At 41.0% G+C, this 23,241-nt stretch overlaps 1 protein-coding gene across 1 annotated transcript in view; it reads right to left on the minus strand.

The window, feature by feature from the left end:
* Positions 1 to 15,546, minus strand: part of RHOH (ras homolog family member H) — a 58,888-nt gene extending 43,342 nt beyond the window's left edge. Inside the window, exon 1 of the mRNA XM_029589112.1 lies at positions 15,186 to 15,546. The gene's annotated coding sequence lies outside the window, so the exon portion shown is untranslated. The remainder of the gene's footprint in view (positions 1 to 15,185) is intronic.
* Positions 15,547 to 23,241: the final 7,695 nt, after the last annotated feature.

A 23,241-nucleotide genomic window follows, 5' to 3' on the forward strand; every position in this document is an offset into this window, starting at 1 on the left:
GAGGCTGAACTAAGGAGCAGAGTGACACTTCAATAACAAACTGGTCTACAAAATGATAGCAATGCAAATATTGGAACTGCTATAGAACACCAATATACCTCCTATTAGGAGATGCAGATGGAAAACAGAACGCACTGGACTGTTACAGATGCCTGCACAGAAACTGCATGCTAGCAAAATAACTCACCTCTGTCATACATGCAAAACATAGACAGACCCTCACCAAATACAGAATAGGTGACAACAGACTAGAAATAGAAGTATCCAGACAAAAACAGAACCGGGAACCTCAAGAAGTCAGTCTAATTATGTAATGTAACTCTGCAGAAATAGAAACAGAAATGCACTTCCTCCCAGAACTAACAAAGAAAAATAAAAGACTTCCTACAAAAGAATGAGCATCAAACATTCTGAATAGTCCTGGGGGAAAGAGGAGAAACAGCCGCTATAGCATCAAAATACTTTTTGTATCATGAGGCCAGAAATCCTGACCAGGGGCAACATAAATCAGCATCAGGACTTTTAACCACTTTGGGGTAAATTTTCAAAACGTTTACATGTTTAAAACTGGAAATTAAGCACATAAGTAGCATGTACTTTCTTATGAGGTACTTTGCAAGAGCCTGAACTATTGCAGTGTCGTGGTAAATGTGAATGGAAAAAAAAGAGGTGGTTTAGGAGCATGCAGGGGTGGGATTTGGAAGTTCATGGACAAGTTAATATTCTGTGACTGGTATATGTGCATTACCAAACTTTGATCTTACACCGTTGATCTACTTGCTAATTAAGCTGTAGAAGTGAAATTGCACTTGCCTTTTGCCTGCAGTTTTTGGGTGGGAGGGCTGGGTTAAGTAGTAGAGAGTCGGGATGAAGTGCTGGAGGATCTATTCTGGATGAGCTGGTGGAGGCATCAATGAATTGGTGATTGTAGGTACACACACGAGTAAGTATTTTCATACGCAGAGTACATGCATTCTTTATAAAATGCATGCCTCCGCATATGTTATTATGCATACATTACAATTATTACGCACGGAAAATATATGCAGGTACTTTTATAACAGGGGTAGAGAAAATACAAGTTTTCCTGCATTACATATATAAGTATATACTGAAACATACAGTACGCATGTACTTTTGGGACATATGGTATTTTATAACTGTGCACTATAGCTCTCACAACACAGTTTATAAAATACTGCTGAAACTTTAGACACACTGACTTACACACGTATATACTGACTACTGAAAATTACCCCCTTAAGTATTAATTAATTTATTTGAGAAACTTATGTTACAAAGATCAAAGCAGATTCCATCAATATGTACATAAAATAAAACAATACAAATTTTTAAAAATGTAAAACAATACAGAGACCATAAACAAATAAAAGAAATGATTAACATACTAAAATAAAATGCCAAATTTGGCAACACAAAAATAAAAATATAAAAACTAACAATTAAAACTAAAAACAATATAACTTAAAAGTACTGTTTGCAGAATAAAATACCAGAAAAATATAAAACATGAATTAAACCTGGCAAAGGGCCACCAAAAAGAGTGAGATTGCCTTAGACGCTATCATCTCAAAATGCTGCATTAAATAGAAAACTTTTTAGGGCTTTTTTAAACAAAGTAGTGTCTGCCAGAAAGCGCAATTGTAGAGGCAGAGTGTTCCATAAAGAGGGGCCAGCAACCGAAAAATTGTGCTTTTTTGACTCAACCAAGTAAACAGTTCAATAAGAAGGAATTTCCAAAAAAACATTTATCTGTGGATCAGATGTAGGAACATAAATGTGAAAAAGAGCACCAATCAATGGAGCCATTTCATTATTCATTAGCAACTTATGTATCAACATGGTGATTTTATATTTTAATATGCCATAAACCACAGGGAGCCAGTGGAGAGCCTTTAAAACAGGAATAATGTGTTGAAAGCGGTCAGTCCCAGTAAGTAATCTAGCAACAAAGTTCTGTAGAATATGTAGAGCTTTCAGAGTAGTAAAAGGCGGCCCTCATAGTAGCGAGTTACAATAATCAATGTTCATTAAGAGTAAAACAGAGCAAAAATCCTTGGGTTGCAGCAGGGGTTTGAGCCTTCTCAGCACTGGAATCTTAAAAAATGAAAATCTGATCCCAGATCTAATGTGTGGGTTAATAGAGAGCTCAGCATCAATGATAGCACCTAAATTTGCACTTGCAAAGAAACAGGAATAGAAAGATCACGAAATTTGAATTCCACAGGGGTATCAGATCTAGACACATTATTCAAAATAATAATATCAGTTTTTCCAGATTGAAAGAAAGCCGATTGTGAAATAGCCATGCTCTGCCTGAACTTAGACTTAAGGAGAGAAACCTCTCTGTATCTTGCCAGGAAGATTGCTTGGAAAAGAAAAACTGTACATCTGTCAGCATACAACTTTGGACACACAACTGAGGTAGACAATAGTTTGCATAAATAATGTTGCCTTGGGGGACCCTTGTAGGCATACAATGCCAATTTGAGTGAGAGGAAGAGAGATGGAAACTCGCTGAGATCTATCAGATAAGAATTAAATCGATTTACTAGAGCTCCAGAAATTCCAAAGTGAGATAAGCGACAACACATTGTCATGCCATGACAAACATCAGTGAGCATGGGGAGGCAGGATGTTTGGGACAACTGCCTCACTAATGTTGGTGGCTGTGGGGATTGTTACAAAACTTGGTAAGAAGACACGGGGAAGGGGATCTTGGTGTCGGATTAAGTATTGGTCTTATAAGAATCAAAGCAGAAAGCCACAAGGCCTGAAATGGCCTATCAGCAGGGGTGGTAGAGGCCAACACCGTGACAGATTTCGGACATGCTTAGGAGAGATGTGGAGGGCAATGGTGGGAATGAGGTTGAGAGGTCAGGCAGAAGAGATTGGATGGCAAAGTGAGTAAAGCTGGTGTTGGTTTTTGCATGGGAATTTATTTGCTTATCTACCTAGAATGGGAGAAAACTAAGGGACGAATCTCAACTGAATAGACTGGATGGGCCAAACTGTACCAAACTGTATTACGTGCTATTGTTTACTGTGTTACTAAGTATGGTACAATAGAAGTGAATATACAAAAACTACGCTGAAGCCTTTTCAGTGATGGGCAACCAGAGGCAAGGGCCATGGCAGCTATTGCAGTTAGATGTACTGTTTGCCGCTTTATGAGGTCAATCTCCAAAGTGATTTACTCAGGGCAAAAAAAGCGTTGCAATTGCATTCGTTGGACTGGCTGAAAAATGTAGTCCTTCAATGCGGCTAAGAGTTCAACATTCGTGCTTGTAGTCGCCCATGTTGATGAGTGCACAGGATGTGATTAGCAGGTGGTTGGGGAGGGACGTAGGAGGGACTGGTTGGGTCAGGGGGAGATTATAGGAGTTTCAAAAGATTACTGTGGAAAGTTTAGCTACATTTATGTTTGTTGTCTTCTGCTGACATTACTGGTTTGATGCTGAATGTTTTCTCTATGTTCACATTTTCAATAAACATTGAATTATTAGAAGAAAAAAAAAGAGGAGGCTTTCCCATTGATGTGTTTAGATCAGGGGGAGGGGGGAGAAAAAGCCCGTGCTTACATCACTTTCTCAAATCCCTGCATGCACTGTTCCAGCACAATTCTGTCTGCGGAAACAGCAGGCGCAAGTGAGCGCATGGACATTGTACCGAGAGCAAGTTTTAAAGCAAAAAAGAGCACACAGACTTTCACTTCAAGAACTGGTGCAAAAGCTCCAGGTAAAAGTACATGCAGTCTTTGTCCCAGTATGGTCAGTTTGGAAAATTGCCCCTTTAATGTCTGGCACTGTCATTCAATATTTGGTGGTGCTTCTAATGCCATGGAAACACATGTGCTTGCACACAGCTCCTAAAGCACTGCGGGTTACAAGCTCATGGTTGCACCAAGGAGTTCAGTCCATACTGTATTAAAACAGCAAAGAAAAACATAAATGCATGTCGAGGTCACCTGAACCCCTAATGTAATCCCCACTTTGTTTCACAGGTCCCATTCTGTTATTTTATTCCATCTCCTGCATTCAGTTTTGAGGGACTGATAATGGACCCAGAGCTCCTGTCCAGCTTTGCAAACTCTACAGCGTAACCTCCTATTCAGGCCTTGATTCTTTCTCCCCTTCCTTCCCACTCCCCTGAGAATGACCTGCTCCCCAGTATCGCGCCCTTCTGTCCTGACACCCCTGGTCCTCATGATAATTTATCTGTTTATTTAATTAGGCATACTACATGCTCAATTGACCTATAGACCTCTGAGGGCTGAACAACAGAATAAAATAAACATATACCTTGTGAAATAAATTATATATGCACCAAATGTGTAACAATAAATAACTAATAGGGTCATTTATCAAAATGCTATAAGGCGTTTTTGCATGCCTTAAGGCGTTTTCGCATGCATTAAGCACATTTAACGCATGTGAAAACCCCTTAACGCATGCGAAAACGCCTTTAACGCATGCGATAGCACCATAACGTATGGTGCGATGCAAATCCGAAAAAAGAAGAGGAGTTAGGGGCGGGAGTGGGCTGGGTTTACCGTTTTGTGAAACCCTATCGCATGGCTTTAACGCCAATTTTAGCTACACCTTTTTCAGTAGCATTAAGCCATGCAATAGTTGTGTTAAGGCTTTATCACATTTTGGCCTGGATTTATCAAAATGCGGTGAGTGTCACGTGCGATAGCAAAAGGGGTGTGGTTTATGCAAATATTCATTTTATTGCAATTTGTGCTAATTACCTATGTGAAGAGCTAAGTTAGTGCAAATTGTGATAACATTATCAGACTTTGTGATGGGAGCCAGACCTGTTGTATTTCCCACATATAACCACTGTGAGACAGAGAGAGAGAGCGCACCTGGACATAATGGCATCTCCCTAGATAGGTATTTGTATCTCTATGGCAGGCCCACCTTGTACCTCGAGGTGAGGGTTAGGTATCAGTGGGGGGTTAGGGGCCCCTTTGACATTCAATGTCAGATGTACGAACAGAACAGTGGTCTCTTGTGAACATTTGATGACTCTCAGAGTGAGGAAACTCACTCCAAGATGAGATTTGGGCAATGTTCTCTCAACCTAGCTTGATGGACTCACTACCTGGGTAACATCAAGCTAGGCGGAGAGAACATTGCCCAAATCTCATCTTGGAGTGAGTTTCCTCACGCGGAGGGTCATCAAATGTTCACAAGAGACCACTGTTCTGTTCGTACATTTGACATTGAATGTCAAAGTGGCCCCTAACCCCTAGTAACCTCGAGTTACTAGGTGGGCCTCCCAAAGAGATATAAATACCTATCTAGTGTTAGGGCACTATGGCTAGTGTCTCTCTCTCTCTCTCTCTCCCTCCCTCCCTCTCTCCCTCTCTCAACATGGTCCCCTCAGTGGTTGTATGTAGGAAATACCACAATTCTGGCACTCATCTGGAAAAGTTATCACACTTTGCATAGGTATTAGTGCAAATTGTGATAAACTGCCTATTACCATAAAATATTTAGTGCATTTTGATAAATCTAGGCCTAAGAATGCTCTTCTGTGACCTCAAGCTCTTCATCCTAATGCTCTCGTCATGTAACCTCCTGCTCCTCACTTAAATGATCCCTAGACATCTAACAAGCACTACAGCGTCATTCTTTTGGTTAATGAGATCACCAGGACTCCTGGGAGGAATCACAGAGTTGGATGCTAGTGATTTTCTTCCTTCATCCATTAAGTGAGGCCCTGCAGACTACTCAGACTGTCATGTCAGTATAGCAGCTGGAATACACAACCATGAGTATGGAGAGCAGGATTCCATTCCTCTACCTCCCACTTCCCATACAACACTTAGCAAGTCACCAAAGGCTTTGTGATTGTAGGAGAAATGCTAAGTACATAGGGCTCTTAATCTCTCAAGTGCTAAAATTTAAGTTATGCTCTTTCCAACAGGGATATGATCACTGTGTAAATTGCTTTATGTACTGATTATACCCCTATAGAAATAACGAACAAATAGATATTTATATATTTTTTATAAGAAGACTTTTTTTTTTAGTTGAGCTGATGGAATGACTTTTGGTCTTACCATTTGGAAAGTTCTTTAATTCAATTGAAATTGACTTTACAGTTTCAAACAACAGCGTGGTACTTTTAATTTAAAAAAGCAGGGACTGTTATTTTTTTTAGTAATTGTAAGAAATTTTTTTTTTTTTAATTTTGGGTCTTGTGAAAGGGACCACATTGACAGCACTGGGCGCCAAAGCACCACATTCATGTGCAGAAGAAGTGCAGCAGGAACAGTGAGAGTGCAACCCTCCCTACCCTGCCCTGCTCTGGAAGGACCAGGTCTAGTGGTGAGAGGCTAAGTCAGACTCCAAGCGCATGCAACATTTAGCCCATCTTCTAAGACTGCCAATAAAGGTAACAATGACAGCCAAATAGTGAAGGTTTTCTTTTCTGTGATATGGACACCTGTCTACTGGGATCTGGGCTGAGACCACCAACTCATTTTACATAGGTCATCTTTGAAGTCACTATTGACCCAAGCCAGTTCTGACCTGATTTCCTACAGGTAAAAGATTCTGTAATCCTATACTAATTTCCTTGAGCTAGACCGTTCTCTTCGTCAAATAACTGAACTCTAGCCGGCCACCAACAGGACCTGTTTGTGCATGGACCAAAGAGAAGAGTTGAATTCCAACTCACTCTGCTGTTTTTCTTTTGAAATGGAACAAGGCAGAAAAAAAGACAGTTGTAACTACAGCTCAGGTCAGTGTATTACAAACTTAGAAATCAGGGCCCAGCTGCTGTACTGCAGGGTTCTGCACTGTGTGCTGCACTGCTGTACTGCTGTTGCGTACGATGCTGTGTAGGAGAGAAAGATATACGTTTGAGATAAGGTCCAGATGGTGATAAGGAATACTGTATTCTTGACTTCTGCAGCCACCAGACGTGGAAACTTCCCAGACACCCACTATTTAGCAAGATGCCATTTATAGCTTAACTCCCTATCATTTGGTTCCCCTCAAGTATTTGTAGCATTTTGGATCTGCATAAAGGTGCATAGTGTACAAATTTCTGAGAATTCCTTAGTCTACTTTACATGATGCTTGTGACTTTGTATGACAAAGGCAGAATTTATTTTAGGATAATTTCCAAAGAGATTAAATATTTAGTTTATTAATAATAATAATAATAATAATAATACCATATTTATTTTTAAACCTCACATGTTATTTGTTAGCTGTCTTTAAGTGAAACTAAGACCAAATGCAAATTAAGAATAACAAGTCTCTCAGGAACTGACTGAAAAATAAACTGTGGTTAAATATGAGACGTAAAACCCCATAAATGTTCACTCGATTTTCATATATAGCAACATATTCTTAATAAACTCTTTTTTTGTTGTTGTTGTTGTAAGAAAGGATGATCATAGCCAGCACTTCTGCTTGTAAGGCAGTAAGATTAGTATAGTGAATGCTATGATTCCCTCCAAGATCAGGGCTCTCTTCAAATAAAGGACAAAGGAAAACCTGACTTCTGTCCCTCGAGCTGGCCAGGCATGGGGTTGCGACAGAAACGACATTTGCAGCCCATGGATGCAGGGGGAGGAATAAGAGCTATTGCTCACTGGTAACACTCACGCCGGTTTCTGTAGGGAGCCCTGGTCGGGAGTCCCTGGCTGAAAGGATCGTCGCTACCTTGGTTGGGGGCTAGATGGGAGCTCCAGGGTGGTTTACGAACTTGGGGGGGGGGGGTAATCTACGAGTCGCTGTGAATGCCAGGTCATGGCATTGAAGCCCCAGCAGAGGCTAGTTCCGACTGGGCTAGAAGCCCAAGCTTAAGAAAAAAAAAAAAAAGCAGAAAAGAGAAAGGAGGCGAGGGGAGTACTTACGAGAAGGAACATTTTCCCTATGGAAAATCACCTCTTACTGTGGTAGACATGTCCCACGCATCAGGCTAAGGCTGGTAGACAGCAAATGGAGCAGCTAATGGGCGTGAGAAATATTACAGGAAGACGCTAGAAACAAAATATTAATCATTAAAAAGATTGCCTTTTCCTAAGCACTCTCTTCAGCCCTTCCTTCTCCCATATTTTAAGGGAAAAGAGAAGCCCAAAGCTCCCTATACTATGCACCCTGCTAAGCCTCAGAGAGAAACAGCAAAGGCGAAGCCCAGGACACTCCCAAAGGATTAACTGTTTAAAAAGAAAGAAAATACAATTTCAGTTTTAGTGATTCCTCACACAGTCTCCCATTCCTAATGCTGGATTTGTTTAAGAACGTAAGACTTGCCATATTGGGTCAGATCGAGGGTCCTTCAAGCCCAGTAATCTGCTTCCAACAGCGGCCAATCCAGGTCACAAGTAGCTGGCAAGATCTCAAATATTAAGCAGTGGCTTTTCTCAAGTCTACCTGGTTAATAGCAGTTTATGGACTTTTTCTCTAACAACTTTCCAAACTTTCTTAAACCCAGCTACGCTAACTGCCACCTTCTCTGGCAATGAATTCCAGAGTTTAATTATGTGTTGAGTGAAAAAATATTTTCTCCAATTTGTTTAAAATGTGCTACTTGCTAACTTCATGGAGTGTCCCCAAGACCTTGTATTTTTTGAAAGAGTAAACAACTGATTCACATTACAATTACTACTCCACTCATGATTTTATAGACCTCTATCTCATATCCCCCATCCAGCAGAAATCTGATGTCTGGAAAAGTATCGCCAAAAGAAAAATTCTCATGGATTATTCTCATTAAAATACTTATTAAAAACCTCTCTACATATAACCCTATGTGCTTTATCTACTTTTTATTTCTCACCTGGTTGTTAAATAAAAGGAAAATGCACATTGTATTTTTAAGTGCAGTAGTTTCATGTACTTTAATGATAACATGCTGTACCCCCTGAAAACGTTTTCAGTTAACAACATCCGCACAAACACAAACTGATTGTGAGCACTAAGACCATATTTCCATTTTATTTTATTGCCAATTGCAATTCCTTGGAATTTATGGCAGCTTATTTCTATTTAAGGGGGGAAAGTAGAAAATTTGTGAAAGAAAGTAAGGGGACTCACTGCAAGAAAGAAAAGATATCAAATATATCAAAACGCTGCAGCCAGGATTCTGACTAAATCTAACAAAAGAAATCATATTACCCCCATTTTGAAAAACCTACACTGGCTCCCAATCAAGTTTAGAATCTCCTACAAAGTACTAACAATCATACACAAAAATATACACAAGCTCATTCCACTGGAACTCAACATCCCTCTCCAGCCACATATACCCTCCAGACCGGTGAGAACAGCCTATAGGGATACTCTCCTCGCTCCTACCATTAAAACCTCATTAAATAAACGTACTCTTTCCACAGCAGGCCCCGCGCTATGGAACTCTCTACCACCATTGCTCCGGAAAGAACCTTGCCCTATCGCCTTTAAAAAGAGACTCAAAACTTGGCTATTCGAACAAGCTTTCTATCCATAACGACAATTCCGCTCAAGCTTTCCAAATATCCGCAGCTTGTACAGTGACTACTTCATATCTAGCCAGGTCCTCTCTAGAACCTCACTCATTCTTTAATGTATTCTCTATTTAATATATTCTTTGTTATTTGTTTGTTATTTATTTAATCCCCAGTTACTTGACCCAAGTTTATTCTCCTGTTCGATGTAATTGCATTGCATTCGGTCATGCCTGTTTAATGTTATAATGTAAACCGAAATGATATGTAACTTTGCTACATGAATTTCGGTATATAAAAATGTGAAATAAATAAATAAATATATATATATATATATATATATATATATATATATATATATATATATTTGAGCTATTTGGATGAATTGTGCACTTACTTTGTCCATTTCTCTACTGACAAGCACACAATTTACAAATTCAAGAGGTGCATACACACACAAAGAAAACTCTGCACTTAGCAAAATGCAAGTGTGCAGATAGTTTAAGATAAGTAAGCAACTTGGCCAATTACTGGTGCATTTTGGGGGTTTTGTTTGCCCTTTTGAAAAGAAAGCTCACAAGATCCGATTTACTAATTGATTTTTTTTCCCCAGAATTCTGAAAAAATATATACAAAACCCTTTGTGTGATCTGAAAACCTAAGTGTGATCCCTTTGGGTGATCTGAAAAACAGGCAACACTGGGCAGCTTGTACGGACAGCCCTTCTATGGGATGCTGGAATGGGCTCCAGATATTGCCAGTTTGATGGGTGCGCTAACTGGCAAGTTTCAATCTCGATGACTCTGGAGAATGGCAGCCGATGATGAGGACTACAGTGAAGGGACCCATTTTCAGACAAGGAGGATCGCCAATCGCTGCTTATCGGGTAACTTCCAAAATCTAACTGCACCCTTTCATCTCTTTTTCCTCCCCATTCATTTCTTCTCTTAGGCCCTAAGCTTTTCTCCCTCCTGCCTGTTGCAGCTTGGCCTGCTCTAATGCAATAGTTACAAATATATTTTTGTTCTGGTCCTTCTCAACAGCCATGCCACAAGAAATCAGAGAACCCCCCAGCACAAATGGCAAGCGCGTCAGGTCACAAATTCATGCTGTTTTACAGTTTTGTATTGTGAATATTGTAAAACTATAGCATGGGCTTAGGTGAGACAGATAAACAGCTCTTTCTCTGATTTAAAAAAAAAAAGGGCAGCCTGTGCTCCAGTTGGTACCAATTTCCCATGTGGGAAGAGATTCACCTCGGGTCTACTGCGGCCACTTTTGGGGATACGGCCTACAGACTGAGAGCTACTGTCCTGGTATTCACCTCAGTTTAAATACCAGATTGTTTCATGTTACAGGTGCTTAAACTTTGTGTCTACTGCTCCCCTACTATAATTTTTGATATACAGCACACACTACTGCAGAAATAATTACTGCTTCTATTTGCAAAGTTCACACAGTCAAAATTTGTTTCCATTTTTCCAGGTCGTAATACCTTTCCTTCCACTAGCACCAGAATAATCCAGAGATGTGGTGGTATGTGTGCTTTTTGAAACCACGCAGGTCCCATCCTCGGATACAGCTCTATGAATTATTCTTAACATTGGTCAATAAAATTCATCACAACCTATAAAGAAAGCGGTTTTCTCCAGGACTAACACAGCTTTTAGATCTTTGCACCGCTATAAACACCATCACACATATTTGCCTCTGCACAGGCCCTTGTCCCTATTTAACATGACATCCTTCATTCCAGCTTCTCTAATGGCCCTTAGCTTGCATTGCCTCCTCATGTAAGGATGCTTAATTCCAAAATCCATTTTAAGTTAGCCTTCCAAAGACCAAGCAAAGATCAATGCTGCCCAGTTAGTGTAAGCCAGACCCAATCAGGCTCGGGCAGCCTGGGCTGCTCAGGATGCAGTTAGGCCATCCCAGGGTATAGACTGCCCTGCCTTCTCTCTGTATTAGGACTTAAAGCTTTTTCTCCTACTATGGAACCTATGCAATAAAACTCATGGGAAAATATTCAATGTGTACGCTAAATGAGGACTTAAAGTGGGATGCAAAAATTTCTACCGAATTTATAGTAAAAGTTGCATTGTGTGCACAATATTAGCGTGGATGTTAACAGAAAAAAAGTAAAGCATCTGTGGTAGCTGCTACAAAACTACCATGCTAATCAGTCCAAAGTCAAAGGGCCAGTTAGCACCAGCACCAGCACCACTACCATCTCCATTGCCTTCAGAATGCCCCCACACATCAATAGCTCACTGGCAAGTGAGACGTTAAAGCCCTCCTGCTGCCACCACTGCTGAATTGTGAATGATGCCACTTGCTATCATGTGTTGAAGTGCCACTTAATGGCATCATTTAGAATTTAAGAGTGATGCCAGCAAGAGGTTGTGATGTTCCTCTTCCCAGTGAAGATCTGCACCGAGGACCCTCCAGAATGGTAAGAAGGCATTCCAGAGAGGTGTGAGAGGGGGCTTGGGGGCAAGGTCAAACCACTGGAAGGTTAGTTTAAGGGGTTATATGGTGCTTGAAGGTATCGGGGGAAGAAGGTGTCTTGCTGGAGCCTGAGGGGGGCTGTTGATGTGCTGAGGGGGATGTGATGTGCCATGGCGGGTTCCAATGATGTAGGAAGGGAGGGGTGTCCAATCTTGATAGGTGGATTTAGGGGACGAAATCTCCTCTGCTAAATCGGTTCTTTCATTTCAGGCTGATTAGCACAGGGGATTTCTCGAGGCACAATGAACACTCACACACCTGGTCTGAAGCAGGCATTACATTTTTGGCTTCAGCGAACCCAAGGTAAATAAAAGTGAAGAAGGGCATACAATGTTATTTACCGCGAGTCCATTAAAGCCTCTGCTGCATATGATGCTGCCTTATTTATAGGTGGGGACATGCTCATGTTATTGCATGCCTGCTAATATGTTGGGGGACTATTTTAGTGCATTGCAAGTTATTTTTAGCATGCATAAAATACCCTTATCGTGTCCACTAAGCTTTATTACATAGGACCTTTTATACTTATGCAAACTGACAGGCTGATGCACAGTTTTATCTGCAGTTGCTCATTCATTTTCTGTGGGTAAACCTTACTGCCGATGCAGTAAGGAGGTTTAGCCGCAGAAAATGTGTGGGTAAAATTGGGAGTACTGCTTAGCACACTCTCATGGAAATCCCATGCTAATAAGGGCATTCAGTAGTACTCCCCGATGCAGAGAGCTGCCTTGGCCAAATACACTCTTTCTTAGCGCTGGAAACTTAACTCCAGGTCAGAGATGAAGTCAAGTTTCCAACACTGCTGTGTCGACACCTAAAATTTTAATAAAAGGTCTTTTCCGCTCACCGACACTTACCTGGATACGTCTAAACTTATCCAGCTACATGACGCCACCTGCTCCTATACTTATAAACTTATCTGGGTAAATGGTGGCAGTGGCTAATGGTGCTGATCGACCTATCAGGGACACAGTCACCCCCCTTTTTCCCAAGTTAAAATGTGCGTTCGGCCTATGCTGAATGCACATTTTACACTCAATGTGCTTTTTTTTAACTCCTAATGCATATCATTAGCTTACTGCATCGGGAGTTAAAAAAATGTAATCTATGTACCTATGTATTTTTAAAATTGTATTATTGTAAACTGATGTGATGGTCCTCGGACCAAATACCGGTATATAAAAACTGTATAAATAAATAAATAATCTGAGTGTTAAAAATAAGCGCCGAAATCCAGCACACAGTTTCTTTACACCTAGCCTGCATCAGCCTGATAGTAACTATATGGGCATTTTGTTATGTTTTAAAGCAAATGAGTATATTAGCATCTTCCTATAGGGTTGTGCCTGTTCCATAAAATCTATAGCACTTAAACAATTGTTGCACAAGCAGCATGCTACAGTAGGAAACAAGAACTGAAGGATGATCTAACCTTCTCAGGCGCTGCTGCACATGGTACAGTAAGAAGTAAAAACTGAAGGATGATGTAACCTTGCTTTTACATTACCACCCAAAAGGGAAATTACAATGGGTTAATTGAACTTAAGTCTAAATAAACAAGCACCCCAGCAACCTATGCAAACACATAGAATGTGGATGTAAGTGTCCCAACTTCATGGCCCTCAGAATTCCTCAGCAAAATCTATGGGATTTCCCAGGGCAGGAGTCAAACATATAGACATAGACAGGGACACATAGACACACAGACACACACACACTGGCTCCAACTATTCTCTTTCCAATGATCAGACAATAGAGAACTTTTCAAAGGACTAGACTGATAAACCCAGCCTCTGGTACTGTCTAGCCACAGCATTGGCTCTATGCCGATGGCTGTCAACTCCAGTCCTCACGGCCTCCACGCAGCTCTGCTGCTCAAGATATCCACAATGAAGCGGCAGAAGATATATTTGCTTTAAGAACCAAGTAAATTTGAATATTTTGGTTAGCCTGAAAACCAGAACTGCTGGTGGCAGTGGTAGATGGTCAGAAGTACTGCTCTATTTTTTATGTATCAAGTCATTGCTGCCTGTTCAAATGCTTAGTGGTTGGTGCTCTGCACGTCTGAAGGATTCTAACAAGGCAGCAGTGCTCAGCTCACCCTGCCCTTCTCCCCTCCTTGGGTAAAACCCATCCTATAAACCTTTACTTTTTGAAGGTTAAACACATACCGTATAGGCATATTTTTAGGAAAGTCTTCTCCTTTCCTTGCGCTCTCTCTCTCTCTCTCTCTCTAGAATTCACAGTAAAAGACAAAGAAGCCCAAGCCCTCCCATCAAAACACGGGGTCGCCTTATTTTTTTAACTTACAAGTTCCAAGAAAAGTGAAGGATGCACTTTAACTGATCACAAAGTATCCAATCACATTTAAGAAAGGATTTTTATCATAGGGTATTTAAAATGAAAATTATTGGATTTATTTGCTACATTATTTTTGAACAACAGTTCCTTTAGAGCAGAGGTAAATTATTTGTCAAGGAAGTATTTCAAATTGTTCTTCTCATCATGCAAGGGAAACTATCACTACAGGTCCCTACTATTAGGCAGGCACATTCAGTTGAAACAAGGAAACAGGCTTTTAATGTTGTAGGTCCATGGATGTGGAATAACCTTCCAGACTGGCTAAGAAACATAGGCGATATTCTGAATTTTCACAAGCAAATAAAAGATTTTTTTGTTTGTTCGTAAGTAACAACATTCACTTAGGGAAAATGTCAATTTTAATTGCTAAGTTGATTTTATTTGAAAAATGTTGATTACATTATGTATTGTTTTATTTGATGTTTACTGTATTATTGTTTTGATTATGTTGTGATCCGCCAAGCACAGGTATCTATTATAAGAAGAATATAAATCATTTTAATAAATAATAAATGCAACATGGTGCTTATAACTGACAGACACTGCCAAGTCAATGGGGTATTCATGAAATAATAATTCAATACCATTAAGCTGAAGCTATCTGACCTTGTTTTTAAAACTGTCAACTTTTAATCTTTGCTGCTGCGTAAAGACTTAAAAATGACTGCATTAATAGGACACAACAACCATGTGTCTTTTCTGTTAGGGTATTAAATTCAAGAAGCTATTTCACTCCCCTCCACGTCAGTTGCCATTGCGATCTTCCTTGCAGGCATGAATTCAGATTATCAGTGAAGGAACAAAAAGTTACTTGTTGAAAAGATGACAGTACCAAAGTTACCTGATACTGGTGAGTCCGGTAACGTGCGAGACCCTCCGAAATCCAGTCCAAGAAAGCAACAGCCTCCTGTTTTCCCTTTGTACCAATTTTCCTTCTGAAGTTGGAAGTCCACTTCACGCGATTTGAAGTGAGGAGAGGAGGGTAAGGCGCGTCCCTTCCTGCAGTGTCCTCAGTCAGTTTTGATGTCAGCAGATGAGAGCGTGTGTCTGTGTGTGCGTGTGCGTGTGTGTAGGTGGCTGGCTGGGTAGGTAGGTAGGGATATCAAAGGCAGGCAGCTCAGTCTGCAGCACTCCCTGAGCAGGGGTGCCTGTGGGCTGTGGTTTGCTCACTCTGCGCTCTCGCTCTCTCTGCTGCTTCCTGATGGCTTGGCTCTGCTTACAGTTATGCTTCTTACTTCACAAGTGTATGTGATCCAAGTTAATGAAGATAAGCAATAACAAGTTTTGTCACTGGGAGGAGGAGGCGAGCAGGGAGAAGCAGCTAAGTCTGGAGGACTGCTGAAAACCTGCTCTTTTCTAGGTAATTGTCAGCTGTGACTCCACTTGCTTTCTGAGAGCAGAAGCCAGCCGGGTAACCCTGGAGGGAGAGAAGATGTTGGCAGCGTGGCAGGGCCTGTGTGTTTGCACGTGTTGATGCTGTTGGCTGTTTGGTAGGACGCAAGAAATACTTCATCCTGTAATCACATCCAAACTGATCTGTGGCACCGAGCTCTGACTGAGCTGTATAAGTACTAGGATCTATACTTTAAAATCTATATGCAATGAGCTCTGTTAGAACTCATACCCACTATCATCTCTAATTAGATTAAAACTTCTGGATTAGGATTTGTAAATGCAGTCAACTATGGATTGGGAGTTATATGTGCAGTCAGCTATGGATTAGAAACTACATGTGCATTGACTTAGGAGCTGCAGGTATAGAAAGTTTTGGAATAGGAGTTTATTTGCAGTGGGTTTGCCAGGTTCTTATGGCCTGGATTTGCCACTGTTGGAAACAGGATGCTGGGCTTGATGGACCCTTGGTCTGATCCAGTATGGCATGTTCTTATGTAATATTATATGCACTGCATTTTAGACTAGAAACTCTATATGGGGTGCTGTTTGGATTAGGGACTGTGTGAGCATTTCACTCTAGAATGGGAGCTGTAAGTACAGTGAGCTCTGGAGTAGGAGTCTGATGTGCAGTGAGCTCTGGCAACCTGAGCTGTGAGCCCAAGGTTGTGGTTATAGAGTAATGAGCAATGACCACATTCCCAGCCACCGGTGACCTTCAACTCTAATCTCTAAATGACTGAGCAGTAGGCTATGCACCCCTCTCCCCCGCAGGGAATCATAGGATTCTCACAGTTTAGCAATCTACAATACCAGGTAAAGCAAGAGTTCTGCAACTCGTTTTCCTCATCTGGGAAATATGGAGAATACGTCTAGTCATCAGATATAAACTGGAAAATTCAGTTATGAACCTTTTTAGAAAAGCGTCCCTCTGTTGTCATAGTTTACTCCTTTCTTGTAGCGTTCTGTGCAATTGTGCAAATTTCCAAAATAGTTTTGTGTTACTCTGATGCAGCGAGTTGGCTTTCAGTAAATCTTGTAGCATTTTATCTTTCTTATGTCACCAGTAATCAAATAGTTCCCCAGACTTTGACTGAGACAGGGACCCGAGAAGTCCCGAAAAGCTTATATCCTTAGAAAATTCTCTATCAGCTTCTTTGTTGGTTTTCTGTTAACTAAATTTAAATTATATCCAGTAACCATTACAGTAACCTTCAGGGACCCAGGCTAGAGAATAAATGCAGGCTATTTATTATTGATTATTAACCAACCAACTTGGATTGTAGTTGACGTGTGCACCTTTGAAATAGAATGAGCTTGAAAAAAATCATATGTTTGTCAAGCAAGAATGTGGTTTTTATCACTTCACTCAATAATACTATGCTCTAAGACAGAGCTTTCCAAACTTTTCATGTTGGTGACACACTTTTTAGACAAACATAATTTCGGGACACAGTAATTCAGTCTACTAGTAAACCAGAGGTTAAAGGTTAAACGAACGAAACATATTTCGACAATTTATGTATGTTTCCTTAAATATATACATAAATAAAATGTTTCACGACACAACCTATCTCATGAAAACCTTAAATTTATATTAAAAATATATATTCCAAGATTCATGTTATTGTTATAATTTATGAGAAACAATAATAAAACAAATTGTCTGTCCCCCACACCCTCATCTCTCTCCTCCCCCCAGCACATGTCTGGCCCCCACACACTCATATCTCTCCCCCTCAAGCACATGTCTGTCCCCCCAGCACGTTTTGCCCCCCACTCACTCATCTCTCTCCCCCCAGCACATGTCTGGCCCCCACACTCATGTACCTCGTCTTTTTGATTGTTGCCAGTTAAGTGCTTCACTCCCTTCCATGATCACCAGACACTGCTGCTTGCAGTCAGTACTCCTCATGGCCAGGCCTCATCGGCAGCAGCAGCCAATGCAAGGACGGCTGGGCTCGTTCCACCCACCAAGCCCCCCGCGGGGGGGGGCGGCATGCTATATGCAAATTAGGGGGTCACACTAGCTAACACGAACCCCATGGCTGCTGCTGGTTATGAAAACCAATGCAGGTAAACTCAGCATCGGTCTTCATAACTTGGCAGGCTGCTGAGGTGTTTTTATTTTTTTTGTTTGTTTTTCTTTTGTTTTGTTTTGTTTTTTTTACTTAAGAAGTACAGAAAAGCAGTTTTATCTGCTTTTCTGTACTTCTTTTACTTGCGCTGAGCTATTAACGCCTGCTCCAGGCAGGCGTTAATACCTGAGAGCTAAATGTGCATTTTGCATGTGATGAGCGCTATCGCATTCACTCCACGTCGGCCGCGCGTTAAATAGGCGCTAATCCCCCTATTGTATTAGGGGGTGTATTAGAGCCTATTTAACCCGTGTCCAACTGCGGGTTATGCAGTGCACTCGGCTAGCGCACTGTATTGCATCGGCCCCATAGTGTCTCAGGGAGCCTGTGTGAAGTGATTGGAATTTGAATCTAAGGGTAAAATGTTCATGAGAGAAAAGGAACTGTGAAGGGACCAGTTTGGGACCAGAAGAGAGTAGCTCGAAGACATTTGTAGCATCCCCACCAGGCAATGTGGGGAGAAACCTGCCACCAATAGCTGGAGAAACCCCTCCAGCCCCCGTGTAATAGGGTCGGATGGGGTTGTGGGTTCTTTGGATACTGGGGGAAATGACCCAGGCACTCCAGATTCAATGCAGTTAGTACCCCTGTTCCTAAGCAGGTGACCCAAGATACACCACAACACGCTGAAACTTTCAACACAACTTTACTCTTTGTCAAAGGCGAAGAGACATTAATGCAAAGGCAATCAAATCAGTGGCAGAATAATGCCCCACAATATTTATTTATTAATTTTTGTATACCGGTATTCATGTAAAAACATATTTGTTCTATATTGTTATGTAAAAACTTTAATAAATATATTTTAAAAAAAAAACAAAAAAAAAAAAAACATATCACGTCAGTTTACATCCCTGGGCAAATATCAATTAACACATTTGCATTTCAAAATTAATCATCTAAAATCTAAATACATAATATCAGCTTTTCATAAAATCTATAAAATAAGAAACTAAAAACTATACTTCAAAATAAAATCAGAAAAATCATAAAAACCTGGAGCAATAAAAATAAGTAACAGACAGGAACAGCGGTTTTATATATATACAGGGTGGCCCATGGAAAAGTAGCCTGCCTCCAATGCGGAGGCGGGCTACTTTTCCATGGGCCACCCTGTATATATCAGAATGTCACTTTTGATAACAACGGCAACCCCAGAAACTGCAAAAGGCATGCAAGCAGCCTAAAACCCCAGTGTAAGCTGCTAGAAATAAAAATGGTTTCACCAGTCCTGTTCATGCATGCACAAGGGAAAAAACAAAAGCATGGCAGGGCCCTGGAGTTCCTGAATAAACCAATTGTTCCACACAAGGCTGCTGTGGCAGGTTGATATGGACCATCATGTGAAAATGGGTTTAGTTCAAACTTCACGTTTGTTTGAGCAGGCAACCACTGTTGGTCCCAGTGTTTACAGCACATAGGGTTCCTCTGGATTGAAATGCCCCTGCAGTCTATCCCTCCTGTAGTATTTGCAAGTGTAGGGCAAAACTCCTAGCACAGTACAGGATGTGTAGCATCCAATAAAGGAATACACCTTTAGGGAAAACCCTCTGGTTCTCACTATTAGAATTAAGATTTAGATTGGTTTGTTGGTTGTTTACTTATCTGTTGGCTCTTTCAGCAAAGGAACAATACACCCCCTCCACAGAAACTGCAGCCAGTGTCTCCTGATGTGGGGAAGAACAGCAAGGGAGGAGTTTATTCGCAGCTCAACCCTGTCCCCTGTTGAGAGATTCTTTTCCTTTGACTGGTCCTCTTGGTGTAGCAGACCTCTACGAGACAGTTTTGCATGGGATTCACACAAGATCCAGATCCTAGTCTCCTTGCACTGCCAACTCCCTGTTGCTTTTTTCCTTTCCTTTCAGCGGAAGCCTGCATCTCTCCTTTATCTCTCTCCCCATTGGTCAAAACCCTCCTTGTTTCCAGGTACTACTGAGGCTCCCATTGGTCCAACACACTTCCTGCAACATCACAGCTTGGTTATCCTCAGGAGGGTAGGGGAGGCTTTCAAGAGCTGTGAACATTTATTCTGTATTCAGGTTTTCTTGCTATAAATCCTTTTTATCTCAGTAAAGGGCTGTCATAGTTGATGGATATTTTCCCTTCATGGAACTTAAAAGCACCTTGTCCATATTAAGTCACATAAAATCCTTGTGCTGCTCAATCCAGACATATACACGCTCATGGGGACAGGTACCCTTGTCACAGTCGTCTCCCCCCCCCCAGGAAAACATGTCCTCACATCTCTGAAAAGGAAATGAATTATGAACACCTGTCTAATATACTTGCAAATACTAACAGAGCAATGATAATACATTCACTATTTATACAATCAAGTAAGGCCCAAGATTCTTTTTATAAAGGCCACTATACCCTGAGAGGTTGAATGCAGTGGAAGATCAGTAGGCACCCCTAGAGTGTCGTGAATCTTTTCACTGGTTTAATTACTCTTTTCTTGGGCTGAACATAAGAACATAAGATATGCCATACTGGGTCAGACCAAGGGTCCATCAAGCCCAGTATCCTGTTTCCAACAGTGGCCAATCCAAGTCACAAGTACCTGGCAAGTACCCAAACATTAGATCACAAGCTACTACTGCTTATTAATTACCGTCAAAGCAGTTTATGGATTTATCCTCTAGGAACATATCCAAACCTTTTTTAAACCCAGTTACACTAAATGTTGTAACCATACCCTCTGGCAATGAATTCTAGAGCTTAACTATGTGCTGAGTAAAAAATAATGTTCTTTGATTTGTCTTAAATGAGCTATTTGCTAACTTCATGGAGTGCCCCCTGGTCCTTCTATTATCTGAGAGAGTAAATAACTGATTTACATTAACTTGTTCAAGTCCTTTCACCCCTCTCCACATCAACCCTAACCAGGGGGTCTGATGCATCTTCTACATTGTCATCTTGATGGGAGGCACAAAGGGTTTCCTCGGGGGTCTCATTAAGTTCAACCTGTCCCTGAGTAGTTACATCATTTGAATCTTCATCCTTCCCACTGACCAGTACTGTCGAGGGGTAATGTGTCTGTTTCAATGTAGGTGACTGAGAGGCTACTGATGGAGGTGTTTGAATTGGTGCATGGGGGGGGGGGGGGTAGCTGGATCCTCTCCGGCTGGAGGTCGGGGCATCTTAAGAGGCTTAGCTATTGGCATTTGCGTGAAATACCGCACCAATGTGACAGGATCAACAATCTGTCTATATGGGGGACAGAGTATTCCACATCTGACTGAGAATCATCATTTATCTGTTAGGTTTGTACTATGACCCTGGGTGAACCATGTTCTTGATGGTGGGCCACTATTCCGAGCCCTTAATTTATATAGTCTCAGTGGCTGGGGCTCAAACAAGGGAACAGTCTGTGGTGAGGGCAAAAGTACCATCTGCCCTATGGGGAGCAGATGATTTTGGTGAAGGGTCCCGCTCAGTGCCTTGTTCATTTTCAGGCCTCACTTTGTACACTGGCAGGTTTGGCAGTTTGCTGATAATGACATAGGCCTCCTGGTATCATCTATTGGATAGTTTATGTTTCCTGGGGATACCAAGGGCCCTTACAAGTACCCAATCTCCTGATCTCAGTTCTTGGCTCTTTACATAGGCATCAAATCTGACTTTGTTACTGTCATTTCTATTTCCAGTGTCAGTGATTGGCAGAGTACATTCTGCTCCTACCCTACCTGATTCGCACGACCCTTCTGCCCTTAGGAAGAACTTTATTATTTATATAGAGATGTGGATTCTTCTTTAGTGATATTTAGAGAAATAAACCAGTCTGAATGTACGAAAATAATTTATTTTTTTAAGATAAAAAAGGCGATAATCTTTTAAAGCATGTGGATAACTTTATGAAGCATTACAGTGCTTAAATCTAATTTTAATCAAACAGTGCAGAGCTATGAGTGTAAATATTGTAACAATAGTGACTGCAACAATAGAAATTAGATAAATATCTACTAAAGACATTTTTCTTTACAAAATAAATGCATTTCTAATACAAATCTTGCTAATACTTGCTAGAAAGGGTTCTCATATGTAGAAAAGTAATTTAAAAAGCTTACCGATATCAAGAAGCTATTAGCCCGCTATTATCTGTCTCTCTCCTGCGGTCAGTCAGAGATTAATCCTGCCTTGCCCTCTTTCTTTGTTACCAGTGGTTTAAATAAACAGAAAAGCCAGGTAGGGGCTAGTCTGCTCCTTCTCTATCAAAAAAGTTAACAAATTTGCCCCTTCCTAAAACAGAGGGGTCTGAAGCTGGAAGGCTTCCTAGTTCAATAAAGTTGGCTTCTTCCCCCCCCCGACAAGGGTAGTCAGGAAGAGCTTTCAGAATTTCAAGAAGAATTTAAAAACATGGCTATTCCAGAAAGCCTTCCAGCCAGCTAGTCAATGACACCCCCCAATCACTATGAACCCACTTACTCCACCCCTCACTCCTGGTCATCACACTCTTCTCACCCCGCCTACCCTCAGTACTCCCGTACTTAGCCCCCAAACAGATGCTCCTCTCTCTGGCCCCCTACACAACTTCACTTACTGAATCCTTACTCAAGTACTCAATCTGCCAAAGGTTCCTCAGTCACCCCGCAAGAAAAATAAGATACTCCTACCTCATCATCTCAAGTTCTCTATGTATATCAAACGAGTTTCTAAATTGTTAAACAAGTTACTGTATTACATTGTATATCAAACGAGAGTTCCAAATTGTTAAATAAGTTACTCTATTACTATGTAAAATAATAAGATACCGTTGTCATATTATTCCACGAGTTAATCTGTAAATCAATGGATATGCCATATCAAATGTTGGTATATAAAAACAAACAAATAAATAAATAAATAAAATAACCAAGAGAAAAGATAAGAAATAACAGTTCTCCTAAGCTTCCAAGGACACAGGTGTCTGTAATTGGAAAGCATCCCCTAAAGAGGCCCCTTTCTAGTACAGGGCCTAGGAAAAGCAATTCTCAGGTCTCAATGCTAACTTAATATTGCTGACTACACTGTATATACTTGATTACAAATAAACACATTTTGATATTTAATAACATTTTCTGACACCAGCAGCGGCCTGGTAAGCCTGGTTCAATTGCTCTTTCAACTGTTCAATATACTTTAAATGACTTCTTACAGAGTCACCCCAAAACAGACGTCTACCGACAATCGAGCTTCCCGATCAAACATGAGGTAATAAGGTGGATTGCCGGTGGCATCATTCTTTGTGCAGTTGTAGGCATGAACCAGCCTGCTCACATGCTGACTCCAATGTTGTTTCTGTTTGGGGTATAGAGTTCCCAACATATTTAAGAGAGTCATATTGAATCTTTCAGGCTGTGGATCACCTTGAGAGTGATAGGTTTTGGT

This window comes from Rhinatrema bivittatum, chromosome 1, assembly GCF_901001135.1.
Source record: "Rhinatrema bivittatum chromosome 1, aRhiBiv1.1, whole genome shotgun sequence".
Lineage (NCBI taxonomy): Eukaryota > Metazoa > Chordata > Amphibia > Gymnophiona > Rhinatrematidae > Rhinatrema > Rhinatrema bivittatum.